The sequence below is a fragment of the Physeter macrocephalus genome, chromosome 12 (genome assembly GCF_002837175.3).
Source record: "Physeter macrocephalus isolate SW-GA chromosome 12, ASM283717v5, whole genome shotgun sequence".
Lineage (NCBI taxonomy): Eukaryota > Metazoa > Chordata > Mammalia > Artiodactyla > Physeteridae > Physeter > Physeter macrocephalus.
In genome coordinates this window covers 68,714,070-68,724,836 of record NC_041225.1, presented here as the reverse complement: position 1 = coordinate 68,724,836, position 10,767 = coordinate 68,714,070, and positions in this window count along the sequence as shown.

Here is a 10,767-nt window from a genome sequence, read left to right as displayed (position 1 = left end):
CATTTAGTTCTAGAATCCATTTTGAGTTTATTTTTGTGTATGTTGTTAGGGAGTGTTCTAATTTCATTCTTTTACATGTAGCTGTCCAGTTTTCCCAGCACCACTTATTGAAGAGACTGTCTTTTCTCCATTGTATTTCCTTGCTTCCTTTGTCATAGATTAGTTCATGATAGGTGTGTGGGTTTATCTCTGGGCTTTCTATTTTGTTCCACTGATCTATGTTTCTGTTTTTGTGCCACTACCATATTATCTTGATTACTGTATCTTTGTAGTATAGTCTGAAGTCAGGGAGTCTGATTCCTCCAGCTCCGTTTTTTCCCTCAAGACTGCTTTGGCTCTTCAGGGTCTTTTGTGCCTCCATACAAATTTTAAGATTATTTGTTCTAGTTCTGTGAAAACTGCCATTGGTAATTTGATAGGGATTGCATTGAATCTGTAGATTGCTTTGGGTAGTATAGTCATTTTCACAATATTGATTCTTCCAATCCAAGAACATGGTATGTCTCTCCATCTCTTGATATCTTCTTTAATTTCTTTTATCAGTATCTTATAGTTTTCTGCATACAGGTCTTTTGTCTCCTAAGTAGGTTTATTCCTAGGTATTTTATTCTTTTTGTTGCAATGGTAAATGGGAGTGTTTCCTTAATTTCTCTTTCAGATTTTTCATCATTAGTGTATAGGAATGCAAGAGATTTCTGTGCATTAACTTTGTATCCTGCAACTTTACCAAATTCATTGATTAGCTCTAGTAGTTTCTGGTGGCATTTTTAGGATTCTCTATGTATAGTATCATGTCATCTGCAAACAGTGACAGTTTTATTTCTTCTTTTGCAATTTGTATTCATTTTATTTCTTGTTCTTCTCTAATTTCCATGGCTAGGACTTCCAAAACTATGCTGAATAATAGTGGTGAGAGTGGACATCCTTGACTTGTTCCTTATCTTAGAGGAAATGCTTTCAGTTTTCACCATTGAGAATGATGTTTGCTGTGGGTTTTTTGTATATGGCCTTTATTATGTTGAGGTAGGTTCCCTCTGTGACTACTTTCTGGAGACTTTTTATCACAAATGGGAGTTGAATTTTGTCAAAAGCTTTTTCTGCATCTATTGAGATGATCATATGGTTTTTCTTCTTCAATTTGTTAATATGGTGTATCACATTGATTGATTTGCATATATTGAAGAATCCTTGCATCCCTGGGATAAATCTCACTTGATCATGCTGTATGATCCTTTTAATATGTTGTTGGATTCTGTTTGCTAGTATTTTTTTGAGTATTTTTGCATCTATAGTCATCAGTGATATTGCTCTGTAATTTTCTTTTTTTGTAGTATCTTTTTCTAGTTTTGGTGTCAGGGTGATTGTGGCCTCATAGAATGAGTTTGGGAGTGTTCCTTCCTCTGCAACTTTTTGGAAGAGTTTGAGAAGGATGGGTGTTAGCTCTTCTCTAAATGTTTGATAGAATTCACCTGTGAAGCCATATGGTCCTGGACTTTTGTTTGTTGGAAGATTTTTAATCACAGTTTCAATTTCATTACTTGTGATTGTTCTGTTCATATTTTCTATTTCTTCCTGGTTCAGTCTTGGAAGGTTATACCTTCCTAAGAATTTGTCCATTTCTCCCGGGTTGTCCATTTTGTTGGCAAAGAGTTGCTTTTAGTAGTCTCTTAAAATGCTTTGTATTTCTGCAGTGTCTGTTGTAACTTCTCCTTTTTCATTTCTAATTTTATTGATTTGATTCCTCTCTCTCTTTTTCTTGATGAGTCTGGCTAAAGGTTTCTCAATTATGTTTATCTTCTCAAAGAACCAGCTTTTAGTTTTATTGATCCTTGCTATTTTCTTTCTTTCTATTTCCTTTATTTCTGCTCTGAGCTTTATGATTTCTTTCCTTCTGCTAACTTTGGGTTTTGTTTGTTCTTCTTTCTCTAGTTCCTTTAGGTGTAATGTTAGATTGTTTGAGATTTTTCTTGTTTCTTGAGGTAGGCTTGTATAGCTATAAACTTCCCTCTTAGAACTGCTTTTGCTGCATCCCATAGGTTTTGGATCATCGTGTTTTCCTTGTCATTTGTCTCTAGGTATGTTTTGATTTCCTGTTTGATTTCTTCAGTGATCTCTTGGTTATTTAGTAATGTATTGTTTAGGGTCCATGTGTTTGTGTTTTTTACGTTTTTCTCCCTGTAACTTATATCTAACCTCATAGTGATGTGGTCAGAAAACATGCTCAATATGATTTCAATTTTCTTAAATTTACTGAGGCTTGATTTGTGACCCAAGATGTGATCTATCCTGGAGAATGTTCTGTGTGCACTTGAGAAGAAAGTGTTATCTGATGTTTTTGGATGGAATGTTCTAAAAATATCAATTAAATCTATCTGGTCTATTGTGTCATTTAAAGCTTCCGTTTCCTTATTTATTTTCATTTTGGATGATCTGTCCATTGGTGTAAGTGAGGTGTTAAAGTCCCCCACTATTATTGTGTTACTGTCGATTTCCTCTTTTAGAGCTTTTAGTAGTTGCCTTATATATTGTGGTGCTCCTATGTTGGGTGCATATATATTTATAATTTTTATAGGTTCTTCTTGGCTTGATCCCTTGATCATTATGTAGTCTTTGGTTGGAGCATTTAATCCATTCACGTTTAGGGTAATTATCAATATGTATGTCCTTATGACCATTTCTTAATTGTTTTTGGTTTGTTTTTGTAGGTCCTTTTCTTCTCGTGTTTCCCACTTAGAGAAGTTCCTTTAGCATTTGTTGTAGATCTGGTGTTGTGGTGCTGAATTTTCTTAGGTTTTGCTTGTCTGAGAAGCTTTTGATTTCTCCATCAAATCTGAATGAGATCTTTGCTGGGTAGAGTAATCTTGGTTGTAGGTTCTTCCCTTTCATCACTTTAAGTATATCATGCCACTCCCTTCTGGCTTGTAGAGTTTCTACTGAGAAATCAGCTGTTAACTTTATGAGAGTTCTCTTGTATGTTATTTGTCATTTTTCCCTTGCTGCTTTCAATAATTTTTCTTTGTGTTTAATTTTTGTCAATTTGATTACTGTGTGTCTTAGCCTGTTTCTCCTTGGGTTTATCCTGTCTGGGACATGCTGTGCTTACTGGACTTGGGTGGCTATTTCTTTTCCCATGTTAGGGAAGTTTTCGACTGTTATTTCTTCAAATATTTTCACGGGCCTTTTCTATTTCTCTTTTCCTTCTTGGACCCCTACAATGCGAATGTTGTTGTGTTTAACGTTATCCCAGAGGTCTCTTAGGCTGTCTTCATTTCTTTTCATTCTTTTTTCTTTATTCTGTTCCGCAGCTGTGAATTCCTCCATTCTGTCTTCCAGGTCACTTATCCGTTCTTCTGCCTCAGTTATTCTGCTATTGATTCCTTCTAGTGTAGTTTTCATTTTAGTTATTGTACTGTTCATCTCTGTTTGTTTTTATCTTGTTCCTTCATCTGGTACATAGCCCTCTGCCTTTTCATCTTGTCTATCTTTCTGTGAATGTGGTTTTTGTTCCACAGGCTGCAGGATTGTAGTTCTTCTTGCTTCTGCTGTTTGACCTCTGGTGCAAAATACAGACTTCTTGACTCTCCCCTGGAGTTCTGATTCAAGAGGTCAGGGAAAAGGCATAGATACATGTAATTTTTAGCCAGCATATCATGAAATTTTTATGAGCAAGAACGTTTAGGAAAGCCTTAGCTGTTCATCTGCCAAGGGTATAGTAGTAAGGTTCTTGAGTTTGATGGGATTATTGTTTCTATGATGCTGAAGATCCATTTTAAATTTCTGGTAGATTCTCCGGAGACTTAGTGATTGTTATTGTGATTGTTGTAGTAACATTTTATGACATCCATATTAATTTGATACATAATATACACACCAGCATGGAGAAGGTGTTTTAAGATGTGAAAATATTTTTAAATAGCTTAGGAATAATTTAATGATCAGTATTCAGGTTTTTTAAAGATGTACATATATTCATACTCTAAGATGAGATTTTTCTGTATGTCATTCCATGAAAATAAAGGTATATCTTGCTAGTTAATATGATGGATACCTTTTAAAATGGCATCCCAATGTGGAAAAAATACTAGTCTTCAAAGTATAAACTATTAAAGTTTCAGCAATTTATGAATCCACAATTCAGGATATATATTTTTGTATGATTCAGAAAAAATTAACCTCTGACCTTTCATACTGTGGAAGTGATGGCTGTTAGCAGAAACATCCACTTTTAAATTATTATTTTACAAGCTAAGTTACAGTAACCATCTAGGGATCTTTGTGCTTCTGACTTTGTGTCAGTTTCATCCCTGTGGTAACTGAGCCAAATCTAGGGTAGTGTCAGAAATTTGATTTTGCAAAATGTAGAAAAATATGTTGAACTAAAGTAAACTAAGGAACCATTCAGAAATCCTTTCTAGTTATCAGGAGCAAAATCAATTTATCAGCATACACTGTCATTTTCTTTTACTTCTAGAGGGGAGAAAATGGAAATTTAGACACAGGAGAACTTGCCAGCATTTATTGTGGAGGAAGTATAAGAATCAGGAGGATTTGTATACTGCCCACTAGGTAGAACAATAAAGCTTATAATGTAGATGACTTCCAAGCAGCTTGGAAAGATGGAAGTGTGAAAGAAAGAATCTGACCAAAGGGTTTTTGATTTCCAAGAAGAGCATGACCTTTGGGCAAACACATAATGCTATTTCTGTGGTTTTAAAATTTGTCCACGAATTCTTTGATTCTCTTCATTCAGGAGGCAGAGCATTATTCACTTCCCCCTGAGTGCAGTCTTGCCTTAGCTCCTTGAGGAAGTGACAGTTTGCAGCATCAGAGACTAGGTAACCAAAAGTCTCTGTAGATTCTGTCTTGGTTGTTCTGACTTGCTCTCTCTGGAATCACTTAGGCTGTGAGGAAACTCAGGTAGCCTATGCAGGGGTCCATGTGGCAAACAACTGAAGTCTCCCACTGATGCCAGTGAGGAACCGAGGCCTCCTAAGAACTTGGAAGTGAATCTTCCTCTAGTCAATTATCTAACTGCAACCTCATGAAAGATCTTGAGCCAGAATCAACCCGCTAAATGCTTTCAAGATTTCTGACCTAGGGAAACCTCAGGATAATAAATGTGTGTGTTTTAGATACTGACTTTTGAGGTAAAAGTTGTTACTCAGCAATAGGTAACTAATACAGTCATTGACCTCCATGTTTGTTTTTTCTATGCTTGAGTTAGGAGTCTTTTGGGCCCCTCTCTTCTGCCAACTTAATTACTACATCTTTTAAAAATAAATGTTTGGGTTTTGGATATGGTTCAAGAAATATCTTAGAACAGCCTTGAGACAAGTTTGTATCCCTTCTAGCTAAATCTTGTCTCTGTTATAAAAATGAACTGTGGTGGTTATTTTTTAAGGTGCTTTAACTGAAAGCACCCTAACTGATACATTCTAAATGATCTCACTTTATCTTATCTTTACATGATCTCAGATACTTACATATTATCTTCTTAGAGATTGTTAGAAAGAGATCATGAGAGATTCTTGTGTAAATGGCCTTCCTTCCCTTAGTGCTGGGAGAATCCTTTTGCTCTACTTAAATATAATATTCTTGGAAAGAATTCCACAAAAATGATCTGTGTTCTTCTCAGTGTATCGTATCAAGGATCACATCCATATGTCTCATTGTTGGTGATGCTAACTTGGATCACTTAGTTGAGGTTGTATGTTCCAGGTTTTGCTAATATAAAGTTATATTTTTCACTTTGTAATTTAATAAGTATTTTGAGACTAGGCAGATATCCTATTTCAGATCATATATTTGCTCATTAATTTTATCTTAGGATAATTATTACCGTGCTGTTTGGCAAATGTTGATTTTCTATTTCTATCACTCTTTCTACATTTAATAATTGGAATTCTGCTATAAGAAATAGTATTCCCTTCCTCTCTTTAGCTTATTTATTCAATTATTTATTTAGAATTATTTGGTACTATTTTTGTAACTTTCTTGCAAATATAAAACTATTTCAAAATAAAAAGTTAGAAAATTTAAATATCTTATAAATCTCTTAACGTTCAATTGCAGAAGGCATAGAGCGGTCTGGTAACTTTAATGTAGTGTCGGGCTATTTGTAAATTTAGATATTTCCAAATACTATGTACATCACCAAAATAGCATGGACAGAGAATTGTCAAAATCACCATTGACTTCACCAATTATAATATGATGTCTATTAGAGCAGCGATCCCCAACTTTTTGGCAGCAGGAACCAGTTTTGTGGAAAGCAGTTTTTCCATGGACCTGGGGGCGGGGTGGTTTTGGGATGATTCAAGCACATTACATTTATTGTGCACTTAATTTCTGTTATTATTACATTGTAATATATAATGAAATAATTGTACAACTCACCATAATGCAGAATCAGAGGGAGCCCTGAGCTTGTTTTCCTGCATCTAGGCGGTCCCAGCTGGGAATGACAGGAGGCAGTGACACCCGAAGTGTGTTGCTTATGTCCAGTCTACTCCGTAATCTCGTTTTGGTTGCTGTCACTGCAGAAAACCCTGCTTCACAAAGATAGGATGCTGGAAATGGAAGCAGGCTTTTCATTGCTTTTGTGGCAATCTCAGGATATCCCGCCTTGTCTTTAATCCAGAGAGTATGGAAATTTGAAGTTGCCTCAAACATACTTTTAAGGGCACCGTCATGTGAAATCTCAAGCAGTTTTGGTTGCTGTCACTGCAGAAAACCCTGCTTCACAAAGATAGGATGCTGGAAATGGAAGCAGGCTTTTCATTGCTTTTGTGGCAATCTCAGGATATCCCGCCTTGTCTTTAATCCAGAGAGTATGGAAATTTGAAGTTGCCTCAAACATACTTTTAAGGGCACTGTCATGTGAAATCTCAAGCAGTTGATCCTCTTCTAGCATGGACAAAGTTGATTCACGTGGCTTATTCACAAATGGGTTACAAATCTACTCCTTCCTGGTTTGGGGGTCTTTTGTGGTAGGGAAGTAATGCTCAAACTCTTTTGAAAGCTGAGATAGGTGATCATGCACCAGCTGGGAGAAAGAAGGCCCTGGCTCAGTCTCTTTCAAAGTCTCTGCTAATGTTTGAAACGTCAAAAATCTCAATGTTCACTCATCACCCCCATAATTCCAGTTTGTCTTTGAGGGCAGCCACTTTATCTGCTGACTTGAACACAGTTGTTGTTCTTCCCTGAAGTGACAGATTGTGTACGTTGAGCAGGTTGAATGTGTCACACAAGTAAACAAGTTTTCAACCCATTCTGTGTCACTGAAATGTGCTGCCAGTGGTTACTGTTTTTCTAAAGAAATCTCTGGAGCAGCTCTCATAACTCAAAAGCTCTGGCCAGTGATCTACCTTTAGAAAGCCATCTCACTTCTGTGTATAAGAGAAGACGTGTGTTCTGCGTCCATCTCCTCACAGAGCTGCGTGAACAGATGTGAGTTAAGGGCCTGTACTTTAGTGGTTGATAATATTAATCACATCCTGCAAAACGTTGTTAAGTTCAGGTGACATATTTTGGCTAGCCAGCATTGCTCTATGGATGACACAGTGCATAGACTCACATTCAGAAATGACCTCTTTGACCCAAGTAGTGAAAACCAGAAAGCCATCCACTCATGGCAGCCACTCCATCCATGCATATACCAACACAAAATGACCAATTCAGTTTTCCTGTTATATAATCATTCAAAGACTTGAACAGTTCTGTAGCTGTGGTGCTGGTTGGCAACAAAAGTGCACATAACATATCCTCATGCACATCCTCCTGAAAAATATATCACACCAAAACAAGCATTGTTGCCTTGTTGTCAACATTGGTAGACTTGTCAACCTGGATTGCATATCATGGTGACTCATTAATCCTAACAATTGTGCCTCAATATCATCTGCTTTTTTTTGCCAATTTATCTAGTTACGGTGCTAGCTGAAAAAGGAACACGTGCCATCTTTTGAACTGCAGTCTCTCCTAAAAGTTCACGAAAAATGTCCTTAGCAGCAGAATTCTTCACCAATAGTAAAGGGCTTCTTAGCTTTAGCAATGCAGTTAGCCACTAAGAATGATGCTCTCAGTGCAAACAAATATGATGAAGTGGTGGCCTTCAATAATTGCTTCTGTTCGTGTTCCCTTTTTTTTCTTTTGAAAAACTCCAAAGGCTTGTCTTTGAATGCAGGTTTCTTGGTCTCCATGTGGCGAAGCAGTTTTGAAAGTTTCATGGTTTCATTGGATAACCAGTCAGCACATATTATACAAAGCGGGCTTGGAGAATGTGAATCACCTGTTGCAATTAACCTGTAATTTAAGTAGGACTCTTGGTATTTTCTTTTAAATGCAGCTTTCTTTTTGTTGTCAGCCTTAGACTCTTCTGCTGCCTCATCATTGGTTCTTTCCCCCTTTTCAAAGAAGCTCTCCGGTGATATTTGTTTTTTACTCATTTTGGCTAGGGTTAGCTTGTGGGTTTACCAAAACTGACTGAGACAAGTGCAAAGTGCAGGAAAGAGGTGAGGACAAAAGTGGTAAATAAAATAATGGGTGGGCCATGCACAGACTAAAATAAGTGTCAGATTCTGACTTAAAGCCTATCACCAGATGCAGCTGGACAGTTGAATTACATCAACTCACTTGTCACCATAAAGCCTGCCACCAGATGCAGTTTAATTATCACTTGCCACTCATTGATAGGGTTTTGATATGAGTCTGCAAGCAATTGATTTATTATGGTCTCTGTGCAGTCAAACCTCTCTGCTAATGATAATCTGTATTTGCAGCCGGTCCCCAGTGCTAACATCACCGCCTCAGCTCCACCTCAGACCATCAGGCATCAGATTCTCATAAGGAGCTTGCAACCTAGATCCCTGGCATGCGCAGTTCACAGTAGGGTTCACGCTCCTATGAGAATATAGTGTCACTGCTGATCTGACAGGAGGCAGAGCTCAGGTGGTAATGTAAGTGATGGGGAGTAGCTGTAAATATAGATGAAGCTTTGCTTGCTTGCCCGCTGCTAACCTCCTGCTGTGTGGCGCAGTTCCTAACAGGCCATGGACTGGTACCACTATGTGGCCTGGGGGGTTGGAGACCCCTGTATTAGAGGGTAATCAATATATACAGAAATCTGAGACAAATACTATTATAGTACTCATCTCCTTCAATTATTGGAATTCATTGTAGTAAACTTCCTTTCAATGTGTACATCTCCAAATTCTAAATAATGAACAAATTTATTTTTAAAGAAAGAAGCATATGTTGAGGAGTCTTTAAGTTTATCCCAGTTTTTCCAGTGTAAGTATAAGCACAAGGAATAGAGAAATGCAAAAATAAAAAGATTTATTTCATATATTAAAAGCTTTAAACTCATATTTTAAATTCAAATACTGTCAAGGAAACTAAATTTAATTGAACTTGTACCATTCAACTGAATCTATTACAGATTTTTATACATATATTAGATAGTATTTATTGACACTGATAGCATTTTCATCTATATTAGATTAATGGATTCTCAAAACAACTTTTGTGATAGGTATTATTTCCATTTTTTTCCCCTGGACTCTCTGATCCTACTTCTGTCATTATATCTCTTTTCTGTCTCTGTCTCTCTCTCTCTTTTAATTTTTTGAATATTTATCTATCTATTTGGCTGCACCGGGTCTTAATTGCAGCACACGGGATTTTTATTGCTGCATGTGGGATCTTTGTGTGGCATGCAGGATCTTTAGTTGCAGCATGTGGGATCTTTAGTTGCAGCACACGAAGTGTTAGTTGTGGTATGTGTGATCTAGTTCCCTGACCAGGGATCAAACCCAGGCCTCCTGCTTTGGAAGCCCGGGGGCTTAACCACTAAACCACCAGGTAAGTCCAAGTGTTATTTCTATTTTATAGATGAGAACATGGAATCAGAGAAGCTAGTTATCTTTTCTATATCTCCCAGTGAAAACTATAAGGATTCTGATTGTAAACCCCATGATTTTTCCTTTATATTGTAATTGTGTCTATATTTCTACAAAGAACCATGTTTAACCAAATTATTCCATATTTATTGAGATAGTAATAATTCTTATCTGTATTTTATCTTCTTTCTTTTCTTTTCGTTTTTCTTTTCTTTTCTTTTTTAAACATCTTTATTGGAGTATAATTGCTTTTAAAGTGTTGTGTTAGTTTCTGCTGTATAACAAAGTGATCAGTTATATGTATACATATATCTCCATATCCCCTAACTCTTGTGTCTCCATTCCAACCTCCCTATCCCACCCCTGTAGGTGGTCACAAAGCACTGAGCTGATTTACCTGTGCTATGTGGCTGCTTTCCACTAGCTATCTATTTTACATTTGGTAATGTATATATGTCAATGCCACTCTCTCACTTCATCCCAGCTTACACTTCTCCCTCCATGTGTCCTCAAGTCCATTCTCTACATCTGTCTTTATTCCAGTCCTGCCCCTACATTCTTCAGAACCTTTTTTTTTTTTAGATTCCATATATCTGTGTTACCATACGGTACTTGTTTTTCTCCTTCTGACTGACTTAACTCTGTATGACCGACTCTAGGTACATCCACTTTACTACAAATAATTCAATTTCATTTCTCTTTATGGTTGAGTAATATTCCATTGTATATATGTGTCACATCTTCTTTATCCATTCATCTGTCAATGGACACTTAGGTTGCTTCCATGTCCTGGCTATCGTAAATAGAGCTGCAGTGAATATTGTGGTATATGACTCTTTTTGAATTATGGTTTTCTCAGGATATATGC